The sequence below is a fragment of the Globicephala melas genome, chromosome 13, assembly GCF_963455315.2.
Source record: "Globicephala melas chromosome 13, mGloMel1.2, whole genome shotgun sequence".
In the NCBI taxonomy this organism is placed as follows: Eukaryota; Metazoa; Chordata; class Mammalia; order Artiodactyla; family Delphinidae; genus Globicephala; species Globicephala melas.
In genome coordinates, this window is record NC_083326.1 from 41,560,165 (window position 1) to 41,584,178 (window position 24,014).

The 24,014-nt window shown below is 36.0% G+C and overlaps 1 protein-coding gene across 1 annotated transcript in view; it reads left to right on the forward strand.

Annotated features, from left to right (window-relative positions):
• The window catches only part of CCDC178 (coiled-coil domain containing 178), a 367,438-nt gene that overhangs the window by 141,226 nt on the left and 202,198 nt on the right, over positions 1-24,014 (forward strand). The gene's annotated exons all lie outside the window — the stretch shown is intronic.

Sequence of the window (24,014 nt, forward strand, 5' to 3'; positions counted from 1 at the left end):
AGGAGCCCACTGTGTTCCCCTTTGCCTGGCACAGTAATAAAGCTGTCCTTTTCTACTTCACACCCCCTCAAAATGGTGGAGGACCTGAAAAGACATTTTTCCAAAGAAGACATACAAATGGCCAGTAGATAAATGAAAAGGTAAAAGTATTCAGCATTACTAATCAGGGCAATGCAAATCAAAACCACACTGGGATATCACCTCACATCTGTCAGAATGGCTTTTATCAAAAATGCAAGAATTAAGTTTTGGCCAGGTTGTAGAAAAAAGGGAACCTTTGTACACTGTTGGTGGGAGTCTAAATTGGCATAGCCATTATTGGAAACAGCATGGAGATTCCTCAGAAAGTTAAAAGTAGAAATATACAGAAATCCCACTTCTCTGTATATATTAGAAGGAAACAAAATTAGTATTTTGAAGAGCTATATGCACCCCCATGTTCATGGTAGCATTATTATTTCCTCAACAGTAGCCAAGTTGAGGAAACAGCCTAAGTGTCTGTTAATGGATGAATGGATAAAGAAAATGTGAGAAGTAAATGAGAAAGAAGGAAATCCTGCCATTTACAACAAGGTGGATAAGCTTAGAGGACACTCTGCTAAGTGAAATAAGCCAGACAGAGAAAGATAAATACTGTATGATCTTACTATTTGTGGGATATTAAAAAATAGAAAAGTTGAACTCATAGGAACAGAGTACAGTAGAATGATGGTTAGCAGAGGTAAGGGGGTGGGTGAAATGGGGGAGATGCTGGTCAAAGGATACAAGCCTTCAGTTATAAGATCAATAAGTTCTGAGGATCTAATTGTAGAATGGTGACTATAATTAACACTCTACTGTATACTTGGAATTTATTGAGACAGTAAATCTTAAGAATTCTTACCATACACACACAAAAATATATAGCTACGAGGTGATTGATGTGTTAGTTAACCTGATTGTAGTAATCGTTTCACAATATACGTATATCAAATCATAACATTGTACATCTTAAGTGTATATAATTTTATCAATTATACTTCAGTAAAGCAAGAGAAAAATAAATTTCTGTTAAATAGTTTTTGTTTAATTTGTACAGGGTTATCAAATATGATCAATGCAGCTTTTGCTCCATAGATAATGTGTGAGCAAATAAATTAATGAAATGTTCAGTTCAACCTAATTGTACTTTTCATGACATAAAAGTTCCTATATTTCAGTCTACTTGAATGTTGCAGTCTATTGGTAGTATGTTGAAATTTTCTACATGAATTAATTTGTGGGTTTTACTTTATATATTTGTATATATAGCAGGTCAAAGGATACAAGCCTTCAGTTATAAGATCAATAAGTTCTGAGGATCTAATGTATAGAATAGCTGTTAAATGATCAGTTTGGTCATAATATTTTTTTTATATAATCATAATTCTCTCCTGTGTATTGTTCTAAAGTTAATATTATCAACCCCTGCTCTTCTTTTTTTTTTTAGATGTTGGGGGTAGGAGTTTATTAATTTATTTATTTTTGCTGTGTTGGGTCTTCGTTTCTGTTCGAGGGCTTTCTCTAGTTGTGGCAAGCGGGGGCCGCTCTTCATTGCAGTGCACGGGCCTCTCGCTATCACGGCCTCTCTTGTTTCGGAGCACAGGCTGCAGACGCACAGGCTCAGTAGTTGTGGCTCACGGGCCTAGTTGCTCCGCGGCATGTGGGATCTTCCCAGACCAGGGCTCGAACCCGTGTCCCCTGCATTAGCAGGCAGATTCTCAACCACTGCGCCACCAGGGAAGCCCCCTGCTCTTCTTGTTAGACTAATCTAATTTTGCGTTTTATTATCAACGATTGTGGCTTATTTTTTAGATGTGCATTTGTAACCTTTATAGAGCAATATTTAGGATGATTTTGCTTTTTCAATCTATTCGGATTTAGTAATTTAATTAATTTACATGATAGCTTTATTGATTCTTGCTTCTATCATCTTGCTTAATGCTTTCCATGTTGACACTACCTTTCTACTTTTGTCATTATTACTTTTTTGGTATATTGATGGTTGTGGTTTGATTTTATTGCTTTTAATAATATAATGTGGAGACATTCTACTTTTAATTATATTACTGTTTCAAATTTCCATCTAAATGTGTTCTTATATGACTAATGCAGGTAAACAATGAGAGATAAAGCTGAGAATGTAGGTCTGGGATATATCACAAAGACCCAGTTGAAAAGTTTACACTTAATTTGTAAAGCAGTGAGAGACGTGAAGAATTTTCGTGGAGTGCAGTGTGCTCAGAGATAGGCTGTAGCAAGACCAATTCGACAGCATTTTGTAGGATGACATGACATGAAATGAAATGAAAGCACAAGTTGCAGATATTAGTTACCAAAAAAGTGCGTTTGTCATCAGAGGGAAGTGATGAGACACTGATAGAACTGGAAGACTGATGTCAAAATGGTTGTGATATGCAAATAAAAGAACCAGAATTTATAGGAGGTAGTACGATATTGGTTGACTTGAAAAAAATATGGTAACATTTATGGTAAAAAGAACTTTTGATGATTGGCTTACTGAGAAGATGATCTGTTTTGGACAAGTAGAGGAAACTGGGGAAGGAGTTGAAATGGAGAAGTGGAAACTGGGGAAGGAGTTGAAATGGAGAAGATTGGTGAGTCAGCTCCCGTGTTGATGGTTAAAGACATGGGAGCTTATGAAAACTTTGAAGAGAAGTGTTAGAGAGTATCTGAAGATAGAACCTGGGTGAGCAGGTTGTTTCCTTCTTTCTCATTGCTGTCTGCAGCTCTGCAGGCCAACTAGAGCCCACTCCTCAGAAGTTTGTATCCCATGCTCACAGAGCCTGTCTTCCAGCCCAAAGACACTAGCCTCAGTCAAGAGGTCTGAATTTCATCTCCACAGCGATCAACAGTGCCAAACATTGCCAGAGTGTTGAGTCACACGTTCTTAATTTGGCCATTAGGAGAGCATCAGTGGTAGAAAGAGTGGTATCAGTAGATTGATAAGGCCAGAAGATTAAATATAAAGGTGAAAGTAGCCAGAATACTGAAAGAAATTAGAGAAGTCAGCTTTAGAATACTCTTTCAAGAGCTTTGGTAATAAAAGAACTTAGGTATTTCTATTTATTTGTTGGCAAATTTCAGATCCCAGGTAAGTTTTCCAGCAAAGGGGAAAGAGACAAGATTGAGGGAGAGATTGTATTATATGTCATATAATGCATTTTGCTTAAATATTTGGTTCCCATTCCAATTTGTGATGCATTTGAGGAAGAGAATGATGCCTCACTCATGTGAGTACTTCCAGAGTCCATCACAATGTCTAGGACAGTATAAGAATTCAGTATTTGCTGAATTGAAGTCCAAGTGAAGTGATGTGACTCCTAAAAGAATCAGTGAAAGAGTGAGATTTGTATTTCAATTTACTTTGACAGGAACAGAGAATATTGCTATTCATTCATTTATTCATCCATACATTTATTTATTCATTTTGAAGTCATGTCTTGAGAGTCAGAATCTGGGTGAGATTCTGAACATGGTAAGTATAGAGTAACACCTGCTCTCATTTAGCTTCACTGAGCAGTGATGAAGAAACAGGTACAAGTAAGTTAAAATAAGGTGCAACAACTGCTTTTCTTGAATTAAGCACAGAATTCTCTGGAAGCCACGAAGAAGACCTTGAAGGAAATCTGAGAAAGCTTGCTATGAGAATAGCAGAACTAAGTCTTGGAGGGTGGGAGCAAGTTAGCCAAGGAAAGAATACTTAAAGTAGTGAAAACAATAGGAGGAAAGGCATATCGGTGTCAAAAATGAGCAGACATTTAGGGAATTTGAGGTAGTGTATTATGTTTGGTAAATAATTGATCAAAGGGTAACAAAGCTACCATAGCACCTGAGGAAAATCCCACTAAAATTAGCAGAGATTTCCACTGGTCTGTTGTGGCACATCATTATGGGGCTAATGGGCCACGGGTGGACTGAGACATTGATTCCCATCAGCAGTTAGAGTTGGGAAGGGCCTGAGGTAGCTGAGACTGGGCTCTGAAGACTGTCATCAAAGAGCCTTGTCCCTTTACCCCAGTGTGGTGAGGTGAATATTGCTGCTGCTTTGTATTCCATGACATATATCAATGGTTGGCAATCATTGATCACATGTAATCAGTTGGAGAGGAATGAAGGATTTGGATACAGTGGTACCAACTAAGAATTCATTGGTGAAGTGATATGGTTCTAGCAAGACAAAAAGGTGAATTTCAGATTTTTTTTTAGGTTAATATAGACAGAACTTGATGGTTATTTGGCCAGATAGTGAGAAAAATTATCCAAATATATATCAAGTTTTTGACTAACAACAGAATGGTTAGTGGTACCAGCATCTTTTAAAAAAAATGTAGAGTATGGACTGAAGAATAGGTTTGAAACTGGATTCAATCAAGTTTGAGATACATTTGGAGGAGCTACTTGGAGTCCAGTGCCCAAGTGCATGTAAGAATCTGGAACCGAAGGAACAAGAGTTTCATTGGTGATATTATTGTGAAAACTATAAGCATATATATCATCAGAAACTTTAGGAAATCTTTAATAATACAGGAAAGATTGAGAAGAAAATGAATCTTGAATCTTGGGTTGGGTGATTTCAGATATGGAAAAGGTAGCAAGAATAGGGGAAGCAAAAGGCTCAGAGACTGTAGTCAGAAAAGAAAGTATCAGAGTTTAAAACTCCAGCCATGGTACCATTCTACATGATGCAAAGTCAGAAGGGTGTCCATGGGTATGCATTGTTAATGGGTCATGGAATTGAAGTTAACTAGATTTGAGTAAGTCCATAAACTCTTAAGATTAAAATGTTGGATAGGTCATCCAGATAGATATCAATGTAAAACAGAATGATGGGAGAACAAGGGATAGACAGAAGAGAAGGTTGAGTCCCATGGGCCGGGGTCTTCTCTTAGTGTGGGAAAATGACCAGCAAATCATTAAATGACAGTGAAATAGGGTTAGAGAAGGTAGAGTATTATATTCTTTACTCAATATAAAATTGAAAACAAGGAGTATTTTCACATAGCATGGAGGAATAATGGTGTGGAAGTAATAATGGAGAGCTAGAATTATTCTAACTGCAACTAGACCCTCTAGTATGTGGGGCCTTGAGAAAGTAACATTCTTTCATTCAGACTCAGATTTAGTTAACGTGAACACTTGTTTCCAGAATTGTGTAATGAGAATGAAATGTGATAGGAACTTGTGTGACAATGAATAGTACTTCCAAAGTTCACATTGGAAATGTTTAGACTGGAATAATGGTTTAGTTCAGTAGTTGGTAAATATTGAGTTCCTACTACATAAAATACACTATTCTAGAGTCTGAGGTTTATTCAAATAAAGCACAGATCTTAACTCTGAGAAGCATACCAGCCTCATAAAGGAGAGAGAATCACGGCAGCATTTTAATAGGTTTTTTGTTAACTAGAGGCAGAACCAAAGGAAGAGAGTCTTAATATACAACTTTTAAATATTGGCAACTTTCCTCTACTTATCAAAAAATGTTTCGAAAACAGAAAGTGAATTACTGAGAACACCAAGACTTTATATCTTTTTGCTTCACCTATACCATTAATAAAGGCATCAACAAAATTACATTGTATTTTATGTTATAAATACATACTTATATATCAGAATCTGTAATCAAAAATTTTAAAAAGCTATCACTTATAAAATAGCTAAGCAGTGCTGAATAACATAGCACGTTATTACTTTTATTGTGGTTATACATATAATTAAAAGAACCTCCAATTGTCCTGTCCATCTTCTTTTAAATTTTATGGATTTTAGTTGAGTTGTTACCTTCAGGAAGTTCACCTCATCCTGCTTTCAGAAAAAATAAATGAATTTAATGTTGCATAAATGAGATATCTACAGTATTATAATGGTCATAAGCATAGATCTTATCCTAAAGTGCTCCAGCACAGCCAGGAAACTGTTTTCATTTACTAAGAGTAGATTGCTTTGGGTGGTATAGTCACTGTTTGCAGATGACATATTACTATATATAGAAAATCTTAAAAATGCCACCAGAAAACTACTAGAACTAACCAATGAATTTGGTAAGGTTGCAGGATACAAAATTAATGCACAGAAATCTCTTGCATTCCTATACACTTACAATAAAAGATCAGAAAGAGAAATTAAAGAAGCAATCTCATTTAACATGGCAGCAAAAACAATAAAATACCTAGGAATAAACATACCTAAGGAGGCTAAAGACCTGTACTCAGAAAACTATAAAACACTGATGAAAGAAATCAAAGATGGCATAAACAGAGGGAGAGGTATACCAGGCTCCTGGATTGGAAGAATCAATATTGTGAAAATGACTATACTACCCAGAAAACGTTTTATTTTTCAAATTTCCTCCTTGCAGTTGGGGAACTTAAACTTAGAGACATTAAACCAAACTTTCCCATAGTCCCTCAGCTTTTAAGTTGCACATCTGGGATTAAAATAGGTGCCCTTTCTGGTACCCCTCCCCAAGTATATTGAAAGCCCTCAGTAAATAGTAAAGCAGTTAGGATATCATTACTGCTTGTCACCAGTCCTGGTGGCCTTACAGTGGCCATTGTTCTTTGGGTACTAGGATCAGTCAAGGGAAATGAAAGCACAATTGGGTTTACAGTAACTTGATAATTAAGTGTCCTTCTGAAGTTAAAAGTAGACAGAATACTAACAATGTATCAAGGCTTTCTAAAATGTCCATTAGTAAATGAGGTTTATGGTCACCAGGAACTCTTTACTCAGGCATACAGAACAAGAGTCTCTCCCAATTTCAGCTCATTCTTGTTGCAAGACCATACCCACCATCTGTGCGATGGGAGACAGGCAGGTTGTGTATATTGGGGAGGGGATATTATGAGGAGTGATGAGGTAAGTAAACGTAGTACCATAGTTGGCACTTCTAACGTTTGTATGCTTGGCTTTTGACATCTTGGCATGTGGTGGCATTTACCTTTAATACCAGGCGTTAGGAAAAAAACTGCACAGAGGGCACAGTCCCGGCAGACTGCCCTCTCTTCATACATCAGCCACAAGTTTGAGGGTCCTCAGGACCACTCTTACTTCAAACCAGCTGGCTACAAATTCAGGGGATCCCCACAACCACCAACAGGTTCAGTGATTTGCTAGAAAGCTCACGGAATTCATGAAAGCTCTCGTCTTAGTTCCTCCATGTTGCTATAACAAAATGCCACAGACTGAGTAGCTTTATAAAGAACAAATTTATTTCTCACAGTTCTGGAGGCTGGAAGTCCAAGATCAAGGTGAAACCTCTCTTCCGAGTCCCAGACTTCTCGTTTTTAACTTCACCTGGTAGGAGGGGACTCGGGGTCTCCTTAGAGCCTCTTTTTAGAAGGCACTAATCCCATTCCTGAGGATCTCACCCTCATGACTTAAGCTCCTCCCAAACGCCCCACATGGCCCACCAAGCAAATAGTTTTCTCCACCTGATCAAGCTAACACTTTGAATTCAAAACCTTTCCTTAGTGCAATCATATGAATAGATTTGGCCAGGTCCAACCTTATTTTCTTCCATTCTGATCAAACACCTTTAGAATACATTCACATATATATAATTCATATATATAATATACATATATATGAATGTATATTATATATACGTATTCCCCAGACTTTTATTTATACAAATTAGTAAAAATCTTGCAATTCTTCTGATGTATGTGGTGCATACTCACAAGGTCACAGGTCACACTTTGTTTCTGACCCCTGAGTCATCCCAGAACTTGCGTCTGGTTGTAAGTCTAGAAGCGATGAGGTATGTTGGGCGTGGGACTTAGGAGGTCAGCGTTCCTGTGAAAGGCGTGGATATTAAGAGAGGTCATTGGGTTCTTCATACGAGAGGAGAGTAACCTTCTTCTGTTGACAGGGGAGGCTGCTAGTGAAGATAAATGGATGTGGAGCAGTAGGGAGTAATGACAAGCTGTGTCTGCCCATCGCTGTGTGTTCCCATCACTGTGTCTGGCTGCAATAGCCTTCTAAAAGTTACAGCCAGGGCTTCACCTCCACCTTCCCAATCTGTCACCCATTCTTCTTTTGGTCACTTCTAACATGAAGTTATGCAGGGAAAGGGGTTCTGGGGAATAGTTTCCAATTTAACAAAGTTGAAAATAACATAGTACAGCAGAAGTTTCAAATATTCAGCTCTGAGCAATTTTTCTCCTTCATAGATGAAGTAGATTAACTTTTCCTCTTGAGAATTTGTAAAAAGAAAAAAATAATCTCAAAACTCCAAAGTGAAGCTAAGCAAGGAAACTCAGGGAGAGGTTTTCTACTGATGAAGCAACATATGGATCAGTAGACTTTAATCTCCACTGTTATGTTTCTGTTTTATTTTTAAAGCAGAATTAGAACATTGCCATTAAAAAATAAAATCTTCAACAGTGTTTCAGTCACTACACAGGTGAGAAAATACTTTCTCAGATTGCTAACACACATGCTGTGTTCAGTGTGTTTATCTACATCTGGACTACCAACAGAAGAGGTGGTCTAGGATTGGCTGTCACCATATATGACAAATAGGTTGAAATTAAGAGAAATTAAGTGAGTGAAAGTAGTTGCCATTCAGGATTAAATAGCCCGCCAAAAATGTATGTCTGCTCTTTCACTTTGTCTAAAGCAACTCTTTGGATTGAAAATGAAGATAATTTCCTATTAGAAAGATATGGTGATATGTAATTCTAAACATTTTGAATGACAAACCAAGTTTTATTGTGTACATATGAACGTGAGAGTACTAAGCAGTTGGAAACAGACCTTATCAACTACAACAGATGTATTTAACTTGAACTTAGTATAGTGCTTGGCATATATCAGGCAATCAATAAATTCTTATTAGAGGCCTGACTGAATAGATGAAAGATGGAATCATTGTGGAAGGTCAAAGATGAACGCTATAAACCTGGATTTTGTTGTTGTTATTATTTTTGTTGTTGGCTAGTGGTAATGGCTTTATTATTTTAGACTCTACTTACTTTCTCTGTCCAGGGGTAGTTATTCTGGTGAACCATCAGGGCAGGAAAATAAAGTTGGGAACTACTGATCCATAGATATTTTCAGATGATAATTTCTTCCTTAAAATTCACAATATAAAGCCCTCTCACTTCGCTCTCTTCTTCTTGAGGGTATTTAAGATTTCCTTAAATTAAGTGGTTACCAGTTATAGAGCTTATCCTTGTACTAAATGTATCTTAATTTCTCTTTGTTGGAAAAATTTATAATGAGTCTTTCCTGTATTTGTTTACTGTGATCTCCCTTTGTGACAACTTTCCACTTTTAGCTTTATTATTATTTTCAAAAGTTGTTTTTTTTTTTTTTTTTTTTTAATTTCTAAAGGAGGTGATTTATTTCCCCACAGACTGTGGTTTAATACTATAGCTAATCTAAACCAGATAGTAGAAGAGATAACATATTCTGGAGTATAATATTTGGGGATGCTTTTTTTTAATGCTTGCAAAGATTCAAAGATTGCTTGAATTGTACTCACAAGGTACTCTTATCCCTTTCACCCTTATCTCTTTTCTCCATTCCCTCATTTGTCATGGAAGTTTCTTTACTTATTTGTTCTTTTAAGCAAGACTTTTCCTGTCACACTCCTTACTCTGGAAGAGATTGGGGTTTTCTCTGCTCGTTCATCCTTGCAAATTTCCTTTTGTATTTCCCACTCTCCCCTTCCCTGCAGTAATTGTGATGGAGGATGAGCACATCACTTTTTCTCAGCCCCCTCTCAGATGATTTCTTCAAGCTGCAGTGCACCTTTCTAGCAAGGAGGGGGCTAGGGAGTCACACATCCTGCATATTTAGCCCAGGAGATTTGGTGGGTGTCTTTACAAGGTTGCTGTTGTCTTACTTCAGGGAGTAAAGACTGTCCAGCTCTCTGCTTGGGTCTTTGCGGTCTGGTATAGATGCAAATCAACCTTTCTATTCTGTCTCGCTTGAGTGCAGCTAGTTACAAGAGGCAGTAACACCACAGCGACCTGATTTCATTACGTAACTGTGAGCAGGTTAAGTAAACCTGAATGATGACCACTCTGCTCCTTGAAAGAATATTTTCTTAGTTGGTAATACTTGATGTTAGTAACTGTATGTATTTTCCATCATTTGTTTAGTAAACTAGAAAATAATTCAATAACATAATAAACTCTGCTTATATCTACTTCATCTCTACTGGAAACCTAACTGGAGGCCACTGATCATAAGACAGAATCCTATATGATCCTGAGTCTATGAAATGCTCCCCGCCAAAAAAACTAGAGACTATTGTTTAGAGAAGGACACAATTGAACTCCTTCGGCTACAGCAACTTTCTTTTTAACACTTACCAGGTTCTCCACTTTCTGATTAGTGTGTAACAATATTGATGAAGGTAATGCATATATATTCAGCTGACTTCTTGTCCAGTCTTTTGTTCTGTCTTCACTGCTTGCATAGAATTGTTGATTTCATTGATAATTCTTCATATTTGAAATAGTCATAGCTTTTGGTTCCTTCTAAGTAGTTACTTTTGTTTGTGTTTTGAGTAACACTTTTCATTTTCCTTTGTAAAACAACATTTTGCTATATTTCATAGTTAGATGACAGTGATGTTCCAAAGTAAATATATCATTGGTACTCTTCAAATTGATATCTACTAATATTATCTACTATGAACAAAAGAGAATAAATAACTCTTGATATATTCCATGCTTGTGCACAAGTCATTGACATTTGTGACAGATGGAAAAAAAATATATACACTGAAAACAAATCTAAACATATTACCTTTTCTTCTTGTTTGAAATCCAAACCTATGAATCAAACTTAAGCTGAGAATAACTTACTTCTGCAAGTTATAATTCAAGCTATAGAAATATTAATAGGCAGAGCGGTTCTAGGTTAGAATAAAAATAGAGAACAGAAGTCTTTTAACATAAATGGGATCACTTTAATAAAAAGTTAAATATCACATGCTAATCCCCCAAAAGTAATTTTTCATTAAAAACTCATAACAAGTTCTGTTGCTTCCTAAAGGCTACCTGAACACATCGTGGAACTTCTATAGATCAGAGTGAAATAAAGTAGGAGTGAGTAATAACCACTGACTAGAGGAACTTTAGAATATTTAATTGCATATTTAAGATGAGTTTCGCTCCTGTGTTGGGGGAGCAGAGCAGAATGCCCTATCACAAAGCCAACAGTGCCAGTGTCAGTGAGCTGTGTGAGTTGTCTCTATGGGTTGTAAATTGGATCCCCTCAGTGACCAGTTAATGTTTTCTGTATTTATGGCAGTATTTCTGTTTTTCACAGCCACGAGGGCACTTTGGCAACATAAAAATTTAAAAATAATTTTTAGCAATCATACCGTGCCAATTTTTTATAGTTAAAGGGGCTCATTTAAATTGGAAAACCTGCTAGTCTGAAATTTTCATCTGAAGGATTACCACCAGCCAGAGCTACTTGCCTGATGAGGGTTTCACATGGCTTATCTAATGTGAAATCTCCATGTGGTATATAGTTTCATTAAACGGTGATCAAGAATACATTAGTTCAAAACAAGAAAAGGCAATGGAGCTTAATCCGCCAGGCATCTTGGCGTAACAACTTTAAAAGAGTTATTGAAGTGAAACAATTTGAGAATTAAAAGTCTTCCACTTATACAAGACTCCTGTCAAAAGCCTGAAAGTCAGCCTTTCCGTTTTCTGTTTTCTGTTTGTATACCGAAAAAAAATGCCCCTGAAGCAACATTCTGAATGTTGTAGAGGCAATAAAATGCACATATCAGTGAAATAACCTAATCCATTGCAAAATAGATTTATCAAGATAGAAAAAATAAAGTAACTGGTAGATAATGCAGAAATAACTGGAGAGATGAATTCTTTAGAGAAAAAACATGAGAAACAAGTGTCTATATGATGTAATGAAAACCGGGAATTACACGGTTTATATATGAGTTTTAAAAACAATAGCATTAGCTCCTGCTATTTGAGAATTGATCATTAAACCAAATGCTCACATTGCAAATATACTATTTGAATAGATGTTAGTATATACTTGTGGTTCATATATGTATCTGCCGTGAATGTTAATAATTTTACATTTTAATGTACAGAAATTAAAAATCATATTAAATGATTTTATAATTACACTCTTTCTGTACACCATAGTAATATATAATAGAGCAATAACTATTTAAACAAATATTTGATAAATTAATTTGATATGTAGTGTTGACACAGATAGTGAGAGACTTTACACATACATTCCTGTGATCCAACTAGTCATTTTCATCCATTAGCACTTGATGAAAAATGTATTAGCTTATGCCAGGAAATCTCAACTCCCAGCTTCAAAGACTTGAAAGATTTCTAGTGTGCTTCAGCACAAGGTATAAAGAGTGATATTTTGAAAGTGTTATTTCAAATCTATTTATAATAAAGATTTTGAAATTTTTTATATTGGACTACAGTTAAAAAGACAAGTTTATAATTTAATTTCTCAAAATTTAATTTTATTGTAGTACTTTATAAATATAATAACTTGAATTTAAAAGATTGGCTTCTGGAAACATCTACCACTAAATACTTATTTTTCTACTTGTTATTCAGCTTGGATTTAAAGATACTATAAAGTGCATACTTCCCTACATTTCTCCACCGGAGTTTTTCAACCTTAATCTTGAAGGGACTGTGTCTAATGGTGTAAAGATATTTCAGGTTATGTGTTATTTAATCTGAGTTCTCTTGTGAAAAGTGATATATTCCATGATAAAACCAAGAGTTATAAACATTTTTTAAAATCTCAGACAATATGTGTCAACTGTTTTGCATTTTTGCTTTTTTTCTTGCGAGTCACAGTGACACAAACCCCCAAATTTTGTGACTTCTTATGCTTCTTTTACAGGTAAGCTTCAAATTTTGAACAATTTTATTGTAGTATAAGGTGCTGTAATTATAATGCTGTCTTCTCATCTGGTGTGGTATTTGCCACTAAAGAATGTTATAGCTTAGGAATTTCATGAGCAGTCATGTCTTCTTCCTGATACGTCATTTGCATTTCATGTTTTCCTATTTTATTGTTGCATAGCTTTTCAAAGAAATTAATAAAGTTCATATAGTTGGCAGCAAGTATAGCAACATAGAATTTAGGCACTCCCTAAATTCAATCAGAGTTTAGATAAAGCACAGACTACATTAATGTATGGGCACTGTTATAACCTCTATTAATATAGTTGAAAGCCGTCAAGCACCAGTGATTCTCAGAAACATAAAAAAGTTTGTATTAAAAATCACTGAACACTACAAAAATGGGAACAATACATATAAATTAAATTTAGCACTCAACTTTATAAAACACCTTTCTTTATAAAAGATGGCATATGTTTGCATGCATTCCATGTTGCAGTAAATACAAGGTTTTTAACCGTGAGTATTCAGATGCTTAGTGCTTATTCAATGATTTTTCTCCTTAGGTTAGAAGAATAAGAATTTTTATCCCAAGCACTAATCTACTTTTATTTTCATAGTGTTAGGGGGCCCTTTTAAAGGAAGTTAGTAATAAGAATGGCAGTATTTACTGTTGTCTGCATTTGAGTGGTTCACAGCTGAGCACTCCTCTTATGTATTCAGTGACAAATGGCAATCACTTTATCATTTATCTTATGACAAATAGCAGATTCAGCCACAAACTGCTGGCCGTAGCAAACTTACAGGATGAAGTTCTTTATTGTTTATGGTTTGTGGGTTGACGTATTCATGCCTTGTTTATTTGTGAAATGAACAAAAATCAGTAAGCAGGCATGAACAGAAGTTTGGCCACGCAATCAGTTGTACTTTTTTTCCTCCAGTCTTCCAAGGACCTTACAAGGAAATTCGCTGAACTAGGTCTAAGCTGTAAGCTGCCTTTAAAAAAAAAAAAAAAGTCATTAGAGGATGCACCAAATTGTGACATTATGCCCTTAAGCCAAAATAACACTGAATGGAGTTCCTACCTCACATTAACCTCCCAGAATAAGGGTCTTAAATTTGATAGCAAGCTATTGTCGTAGACAAGAGGCATTGGCCAACAATAGAAGGAAATTACCCCACTGTACTCTCACAATTTAAGCAATATGTTAAAGTTTTTACTTTTTGTTTCATAGAGTTAAGGGAAATTTGCAAATTAACAATGTGCATTACTGTAAATTGTACCTGAATGTCATATAGTGACTTTTGTGATTGCACATATGCTTAAGCGTGTTATTAATTTAATTCTTGTAATTGATATATAAGGAAATATTGAAGTAGGTCACATTCTGTGACATATGTTTGAGATTGAAATGCATGATACTGGATAATGACAATCGTGCATTAAAAAATTTTAACAGCACAATAGACAAAAAAAGATGTAATTTCTAATTTTAAATTTGCTTTTTTCCACACTGTCTTTGAGAAACTTAATATGACTCTCAATGGATTATATTTTATTATTAGCATACTTTTTGAGTCATGATGCATTATACTAGATCTAATTAAATGTATAAAAATTACTGATTTATTGTATTAGGGGAAAATCACTGATAATCATAATCCAGTTAATAGAAGAATATTAGTATAAGATTCTCTTCTTTCTTTTCTTTAAGGATAAAGGGAAATAAAGAAGGCCTTTGTACATATGAATAGGAAAATTATGTACCTATGTATGATATGCAATACAGTTTTTATATCTAAACTGTTAATAGCAAATCAACAAAATAAAGTAGTACATAAAAGGTTATACTAATTTTCAAAACTCAATAGGAAAAGGTGATGTTTTGAGGTGAAATAAATGGTGGACTCACTTAATGAAATTTTAATGTACATGTATTTTTCAAGTCATATTCTGACATGTTTTGTGTAAAGGTCATTTGATACATAGTCTAAAACAAATAACTGCCTACTTTAATTTGAATAGCCTCTAAGCAAATGTGTAAGTTCCATAATTTTCTGTTATAAAAAATAGGTGTTTGCATGTAATATATTTGTTAGCATTTATATCCTGAAAAACTCTCTGCCAGAAAAACTAACCAAAAAACAAAACCAAAAACCCAACAAAACAAAACAAAATCTGGCCAGTTAATGTCCATGAAGTTTGTAGACTGGTGGTGTTAAAACTAATATTCTGAAAGGAAACCGAAGTTAGAGGTCCAGAAAAAGCTATTATGCAGCTCTGAGATTTGCATATGCTATCTGCTTGGCTCATCAGAGGTGAATGATAGTTTCCACTGCACTTAGTTACAAGCCAATCTAGATGCAGTTATTTGCATAAACAATTTGATTGGTAAACATTGCTCTATACCTCTGTGTTGAAAACTTTTGGGGGAAAAGAGACTCTTTTTGGATTTTATAAATCCATACTTGGGGTATCTTTCCTTTGTGTTATGACAGAAAATAGAAAGAAGACAAAGAGGAATGATATACAGGTGAAATTTTATCAAGTAGATAATGCCAACCAGAAGACAAAGCATAGTTTGTTATTATTTGAATTAAGACTATTTAATAAAAGTATTTATTGAAATTACTCTGAAAAAAAGAAGTCATCAGTGAACTCAGATCCATAGTTCAGCCACTAACGAATGAGTTTTCATGTTCTTTTCCCACTACATCTAATATATTTTACAAAGCTGTAATGATTGTATACTTAGAATTTAATACATTTTTTTCACTTAACAGAAGTAGATTTTCCATGCTGCTATATGTTTCTCAAAACAATATTTTTCACTGAGTGCTTTAGTATTCCAGCAAGTAATATATTCTTTGAACATCTCTTGAATGACTAACATGTGCCAGACTTTGTGCTGAAACATAGATGTAAAATTGTTACCACTGTGTCTCTGCCTTGAACGACAGACTGGACAGAAAAGTGGAATGAGGAAAATCAACAAGTACAAGGTGATAAATGAGAGAATTGAACGGTTCAAGAAGAAGAGGCATCTATATCAAAATAGAGGCCATGGAGGGTTTCCTCAAGAAGATGACTTTGAGCTCAATTTTCACCTACGTTTCTAAGAATAGGTAGAAGCCACTTACGTAGAAACATTGTATGACAGAAAGTTGGGTAGTATTTTTGGCAGAAAGAAACAGCACTGTTGAAAACATGATATATTCCTGAATAGATCCAGTTGGCAAAAGTGGCAGTGGGGAGGGCAGAGATGTAAACGGCACCCTGAACTATGTTTGATATCAAACTATGTTTGATAAAGGGAACTATGTTCCCTTTATCCTTAAAGGAAAGGGAAGCCAGTGAAAGGTTTTAAGGTGCACTAGTTTTGGGTACAGTAGTTTTGACTCTTTATAAAGGGGGTAACTTGGGCAGCAGCTTGAAGACTGATTTGTGGCACGAACAAGTTTAGAGGCAGAAATGCAAGGAAGGAGGTTCTTAAACGGATCCAAATCTAATCTTGAAGCAATACAGATTGCGAGGGAGGAACTGAAAATGGGCACGAATGAGAGAAGGAGAAATTTTGGAGGAAAAATTAATGGGACGTGGTGAAACCTTAGACAGCAATTGAATGTAGGAACCAGCGAGAAAGAGGAGTTGAGAATAAATCTCAGGTTTCTGGCTTGTGAAACCGGGTAAGTGGCAGTGCGTTTTACTGGCAGCAAAGAATAAGGAAAAGCAAGTATGAGAAAAGCTGGATCATGGTTCTGTTTTGAAAATACTGAGCTCGGGTTGCCTGTGCCATCCAAACGCAGATGGAAGATCTTGATACACATCTCTAGATTCTAGCAGCGAGAATTGTTCTGGATTCTTGGGAAGCATCTATGAATGGGAAAATGCAGTGAGAGCTAAGAGCAGGTAGCTAAGGATATGGAGTAATTTGGGGAACACTCATATTTCATGAGAACAGGAGAATTTCATGAACATGAATATTTAGAGAATCATATGAGGAGTCGCGATCAGACATAAGAAAAACTAAGAATCAATAGAAAAGAGCTTCAACAAATGATTTCAACAGAAAGAGGTAGTCAAACATGTCATATGTTGCATAGCTAGAGTAAATGAATATATTACAGCTGTTTTAATAAGTTCAGTGGAATGGAGGGGGCAGGAGCCATATTTTAGTGGGCTTAGAGTAAGTAGAAGTGAGAAAGTAGAAACATTCTGTACAGATTATTCTTTTGAAAGCACAGTATGTGTCAGAAAATGCTAAATTAGGAAATAGGCAAACAGAATAAAGGGAAGAATTGTTTTTAAGCTGGGGGCTTTTGAACATGTTAATTTGCGGAGAAGAGAAATCCAGTAGAAGAAGAAATGTTCATGCTTTTCATTAGAGCAAAAGCCAAGGCTCCGAGGATGTGGAATGCACTTGGAACACAGAGCCCTGGGGCCAGCGCTAGCCTTGGGTGGAAGGGCTGTCTTCCATGAGAGAGGAAGACGGCTGTGAAAGCAGATAAGTTTTCAGATGGGTGAGTTTGATTCTTAAATAAAAAAGAAAATATTATAGTGAGGCCAGAGGTTTATGAAGAGGTTTGGAGTTGAAAAAGTTGAAGCAGAAATGTAGCTGGCTAAGGATATTGAAAAATTATTGAGGGAGCAGGTTCAAGTAGAGACCTTGCATTTGTAATAGTAGCAGCAGGTGACTCTCTTCTGTGTCACTTAACAGCTCATATTTGTGGGGAAACTCTCTTATTTTTTTTTTTTTTTAATTCAGAGCTGGAGTTTTGTAGGTTGCATGAGACCTAAACACACAAGAGAGACAAAACATATATTGAAGACAGAAAATAACTGAAATGATATCTTTGGAGTAGAAGGAGGATAAAAAGGAAAAGAAAACAAAGTTTGCTAGTGAATGGAAAATGCAAGTGTAAAAAGCATTAGAGAACTTGTAGTCGGAGGAGAGAGACACCTCCTCCAGTAGGAGAAAATGGAAAAGGGCTGTAAAAACACTAGTATGTAACTCATGGGCCCAAAACATTAAGACAGTTCTCACCTTAAAGTTTTTATTTACACATCAAAGTATAGAAGGCAGTTGTCTTGATTGAGACCAGAGAATAGATCACAAAATAAAGTAGTAAAAGAAAAAAATGGTAGTTACAAAATAGGATAATGTGATTTAAAATTTCAGAAGTGGAACATTTTTGGGTGACCAGAGTTTAGGTGTGCCAAAGAGTTTGTATAATAACATGGCAATGGATATGATCTTCCAGGAACTTGGAGATGTCTAAGGTAAAATTTTGGATGGAACAACTCCATGGATGTTGAAGTCATGGAAGATAATTCCAGTATTTGAGTTGTAAGGAAGATGATGAGCCAGCTGCTGAAGTCTTCAGCAAAAATAGGAAAGTGACAATAAGTAAGAGTAAGGAGAAAGGGGTAAAAGGTGTTGTAGCTGGATGGCATGAACCTTAAATGCAGTGACTCATTGGAGGCTAGATGAAGGATGGGGTGGAAAGGACAAGACAGGACCACAAAAAATGCCATCAGAAGGTGTAAGAGGTATGAATCCTTAATGAAAAGCAAACAAATAAAAACCTCAGCAATTTGGAAAGAACCAAGATATACATGAGCAAGCAAAATGTGTTCTGTTAAATAGATTTCAAGATAGAAATAACTTTGACCTCTCCCCCCGAGAAGACATAGATCTTCTAGAAGACAAAATCATAAACAAACTGCAGTTGACTATGAGGATAATAAAGTAAAAGAACACCTAAGAGCACCAGGATTATATGAAATTCTCTTAGTAAAGGAAGGCCATGAGATTTGTTCAAGGAAGAATAGCCCTAGTAAGGTTTTAATGGTTAGGAAGTAGCATGCCTATATATTCAAAAATATATAAATATATATATATATATATATATAAACAATCATGATTATTCAGTTTTGACTCAAACCACATTTAAATGTTTTAATTTACATATTAATTTATTTGTATTTATATTATATAGTTATATATAATATAAATACATAATAAATATATTTTATGCAATTTGAATCAAAACTGAGTGATCATGAATTTTCCAGGGACAAGAAATTTTTGTTAGCTAATTTGAATAAACATGGACAGCTTGGAGGTCAAGGAGAGGCATATTTAGAAAAATATCAGTTGTATTAAAGAATTATGCTCTACTGCTTTAAGAGAGGATCATTTCATGGGTAACTAGAGGTAGTTTGAAAATCACAAATAAAATTGATAGTATAACAAATTCAGTGCATTGCCAGCCATTATCCTAGGCACGTGGGATACAGGACCCTAAGGAAGACCTGAGCCCTCAGTTCCACTGTATTCAGAGACAGGTTATTCTCTCAGCAGTTTCCCCTGAGCCTGTCAGCTATAAGCCCAGCACAGCCAGGTGCTGAGGTATTTGGTACCTCTGTCAAATATTGTCAGGAACACAGACTCTATAGCAGCCAAACCGCGACTGAAAGAAATAGTCTTTAACCAGAATTGCTATTCAGTAATCCATTCTTTTAGATATTATAAAATCTCTTTTTGAATTAAACCAGCAGAGAGCTGTTCCTGACCATGTATTACCTCTTCTCTATAGAATTACTACCTTGAGGGTCACTGTAAGAAATGGCTCCGACGAAACTCATTGTTGTGTTCACTATAAAAAGGATATTGTCCATTGAATTCAGAATATCTACTTTAAGACCAGAAATTTCTGTCAGGTGTTAAGTATCAGGAATAGTGAATACTATTTATCCTACAGATTCTGTTTGTTTGATCTTCAGGGCATTGAATTGACCAGGTTTCCCTTTTAATAGTGTCTGTTAGAAAGCTTAGTGGACATATATATGTGACTTGCTTGCAGGAAGTATATAGGTTCTATTTTATGCACCACGCTTGCTTATTCCTTTATGTTTGTTTTTTTTTCTCAGCTAGTTTCAGTATATATTTTTCTGTGGTGATTGTGCTTATAAATAGAGGGGAATCCTGTCTCAGGATGGAGTAGGAAACAGAAAGAAGGAGAGAAAGGGAGATCCTACTATATGCAAAATTCTGTAATACAGAGGTGAGTGAAAAAGGAACCTGCCTTCTGTTCACTTACAGTCTAGTATGGATAAGCGATTCATAGACAAACTATAATATAGAGGAGAAATAGTATTTTTTCTAGAAAATAATATACTATGATAAGATGAAGTTATAGTAAGAATGGTCAGAGTAATGCAGTGCTTTATAAATACACTGAAAATATTCATTTAATTGGTTCTCTTGCTAAGATACACACATCTACTTCCAAGATAGAAAAACCTGAGCTATATTAAGCACAGAATGTATATGACATAAATCAATATCAATTTTGTAGCAATATGAATATTTTATTCATTTCCATCATTCTATATTTATATAGCTTAAAATTCTACTTGTAATTTTAACATGTAGTTATTTATCACAGTGCTTATTATTTTATGTTAACAAATATTTTGCACAGTCTGTATAAGTACTAGAATTTCTTCCATAGCTGATATCATTGTTTTTATGTTGTATATATGACCCAAATATTTCAAAAGCTATAGTTATAGATTTTAAATTGCACTTTCAAGAGTCATTATTTCATCTTGTGATTATTAAAACGGTGTAACTAAAAAGAACCCTAAAAGAGCTATACTCCTCTGGAATCAGAGCAAGAAACATGTATACTTGTTTATTTCCCAGATTTTCTTGTTAGCCTTTTTCAATATTTTATAAACAGGCGTTTAGCACAGGTGACCGTGGGTTGAGGGAGCCCTCAAACTCCATGAAATCATATGTTTCACATACATGGGTTGTGAGAGTTCCTGAAGGAGGGCACTTTCCTGAGAAATCGCTTCATGGCCTGCCTCACCATCTACAAAGTGGAGGAGCCTCTTCAGGAAACAAATGCCGGGGATGCCCCCAAAACAAAACATCTTCGAACTCAGCGAATCTAATAGCAGGGATTTTTCTTGGGGGGGGAAGAGAGATCAACTGATATACATGGCTGCAGACTGAGGAAGGTCTTGACAGTTATTTAAAGGTGGTGATGAATACACAATAATGCATAGAGGTGGTGTTCCCTAAACTAGCTCCCAAAGGAAACTAGATAGTATTTAACAATTGAATTAAAGTGATAATATTGGCATTTTTCCCTCCACAAAGTAAAATGCTTACCTCATTATGCATTCCCATACTATGGGGACAAAGCATTGTTTAGCTGTTCTGAAGCTTAAAATCTGACATGTGTAGAGAGGAAACAGCACACTGCTATCCAGCCTCTCAAACAAATGTCTTTTTTTTTTTTTTGCTATACGCGGGCCTCTCACTGCCGTGGCCTCTCCCGTTGCGGAGCACAGGCTCCGGACGCGCACGCCCAGCGGCCATGGCTCTCGGGCCCAGCCGCTCCGCGGCATGTGGGATCTTCCCGGACCGGGGCACGAACCCGTGTTCCCTGCATCGGCAGGCGGACTCTCAACCACTGCGCCACCAGGGAAGCCCCAAATGTCATTTCTATAAGAATTTTAAGCTAATGGTTGGAATCTTGACAGGAAGAATATAAAAACTGGTTCTATTCAACCACCCCTCTGCATTATATTTCAGTGTAACCATGGATTTATTATTTTTGTCAACTTTCTAATTCTTGTGTTTGGGTAATAGACCGAGGATAGGTAGGTAAAGAATGACACTTGAAGTCAGTGACATGAGACTGCGACCTTTGCCTCCTGGTTATAGAAGCAGAATTCTTTCTAGTGACCCACCCACGTTCTGCACTTCCACAGACTATAAGCATTTCCAACCAGCCAAATTTTTCTATTATCAAAAACCAGTTAACTGCATGATTTACTCAGGCTGATCTCACTAGCTTAAATCTCCAAGTAAAATGTATCCCTAGGAGGAATGAATTCTTAAATTAGCTGAAATTGAACTTTTGAGAAACTGAAACAGGTGTGATTTGAATGAACATTTTACTTAGGTTTTCATGCCTGATAGAAAAAGAAAGTTGAATAGCTTAAAAAGAGTGTATTCTCTTTGCAAATTTTCTTAATTTACTACACAGTTTTAGATATGTGAACCTAATAGTCTGACTGTTGTGATGCAGAGATTTAAATAAAAGCCTTGACAGCAGCAATGGCCTCTGTCTTGTCTATCCAGACATAGGTAGCCAGTTTACCGTTAACATGTAAGATAACCAAGTATACTCTAAATACATCAGGAAACACTTGTCAAAAGCTACAGCTTCATGATGGGCTGAGAAATCTGATAAACACCCACTTAAACATGTGAATAACTGAATATCATGCAGAATTTTTAACTGGGCTTATTTTATTTTCTGCATTCATCAAAATATTTTGGGTCCAAATAACTTACAATAGGTTAACTGTTAGAACTTCATGTTTGTGGGGTTTTCTAATATTTATTTTTAATAACTATGTTTTATTAGATCTTGTATAAACACATTCAGAAAGCACTGGATTTTTTTCAGTTTTGAAAAAATATTTTTAACGTGTGAGCAAGTGTTTCCTCTACATATTCAATTTCCTTCTTTGTCTAGAACTGCAGTTATCAAAGTGTGGTCTGCGAGACTCTTGGGGAGTGAGGCAGGTTCTATAAGAACAGAACTATTTTCAAATAATACTAAGAGATTTGTCTTTTGGACCGAGTGGGTAAAAGTGCTGGTGCTTTAGTGTGAATGAAGGTAATGGCACAGACAGTAGTCCTAATACTTGTGGTAGTCCTCACTGTAAGACACTTGCATGGCCAACTTTGATTAAGAAATTACTTGATGATGTAGTAAATATTAATTGTATTAAATCTCAACACTGGAGAGCATGTCTTTTTAATAGTCTCTGATGAAATGTGAACTACACATAAAACACTTCTGCAAAGGAAAGAAATCATAAAGATCAGATCAGAAATAAATGAAAAATAAATGAAGGAAACGATAGCAAAGATCAAAAAAGCTAAAAGCTGGTTCTTTGAGAAGATAAACAAAGTTGATAAAAAAATTAGCAAAAATTGATAAACAGGGGCTTCCCTGGTGGCACAGTGTTTGAGAGTCCGCCTGCCGATGCAGGGGACACGGGTTCGTGCCCCGGTCCGGGAAGATCCCACATGCCACGGAGCAGCTGGGCCCGTGAGCCATGGCTGCTGGGCCTGCACGTCCGGAGCCTGTGTTCCGCAATGGGAGAGGCCACAGCAGTGGGAGGCCCGCGTACGGCAAAAAAAAAAAAAAAAAAAAATTGCTAACCCATAAACTTATCAAGAAAAAAGAGAGAGGAGACTCAAATAAATAGAATTAGAAATGAAAAAGGAGAAGTAACAACTGACACTGCAGAAATACAAAGGATCATGAGAGATTACTACAAGAAACTATATGCCAGTAAAATGGACAACCTGGAAGAAATGGACAAATTCTTAGAAAAGCACAACCTTCTGAGACTGAACCAGGAAGAAATAGAAAATATAAACAGACCAATCACAAGCACTGAAATTGAAACTGTGATTAAACATCGTCCAACAAACGAACGCCCAGGACCAGGTGGCTTCACAGGCGAATTCTATCAAACATTTAGAGAAGAGCTAACACCTATCCTTCTCAAACTCTTCCAAAATATAGCAGAGGGAGGAACACTCCCAAACTCCTTCTACGAGGCCACCATCACCTTGATGCCAAAACCAGACAAAGATGTCACAAAGAAAGAAAACTACAGGCCAATATCACTGATGAACATAGATGCAAAAATCCTCAACAAAATACTAGCAAACAGAATCCAACAGCACATTAAAAGGATCATACATTATGATCAAGTGGGGTTTATCCCAGGAATGCAAGGATTCTTCAATATACGCAAATCAATCAACATGATGCACCATATTAACAAACTGAAGGAGAAAAACCATATGATCATTTCAATAGATGCAGAGAAAGCTTTCAACAAAATTCAACACCCATTTAAGAAAAACACCTTCCAGAAAGTAGGCATAGAGGGAACTTTCCTTCACATAATAAAGACCATATATGACAAACCCACAGCCAACATTGTCCTCAATGGTGAAAAACTGAAAGCATTTCCAC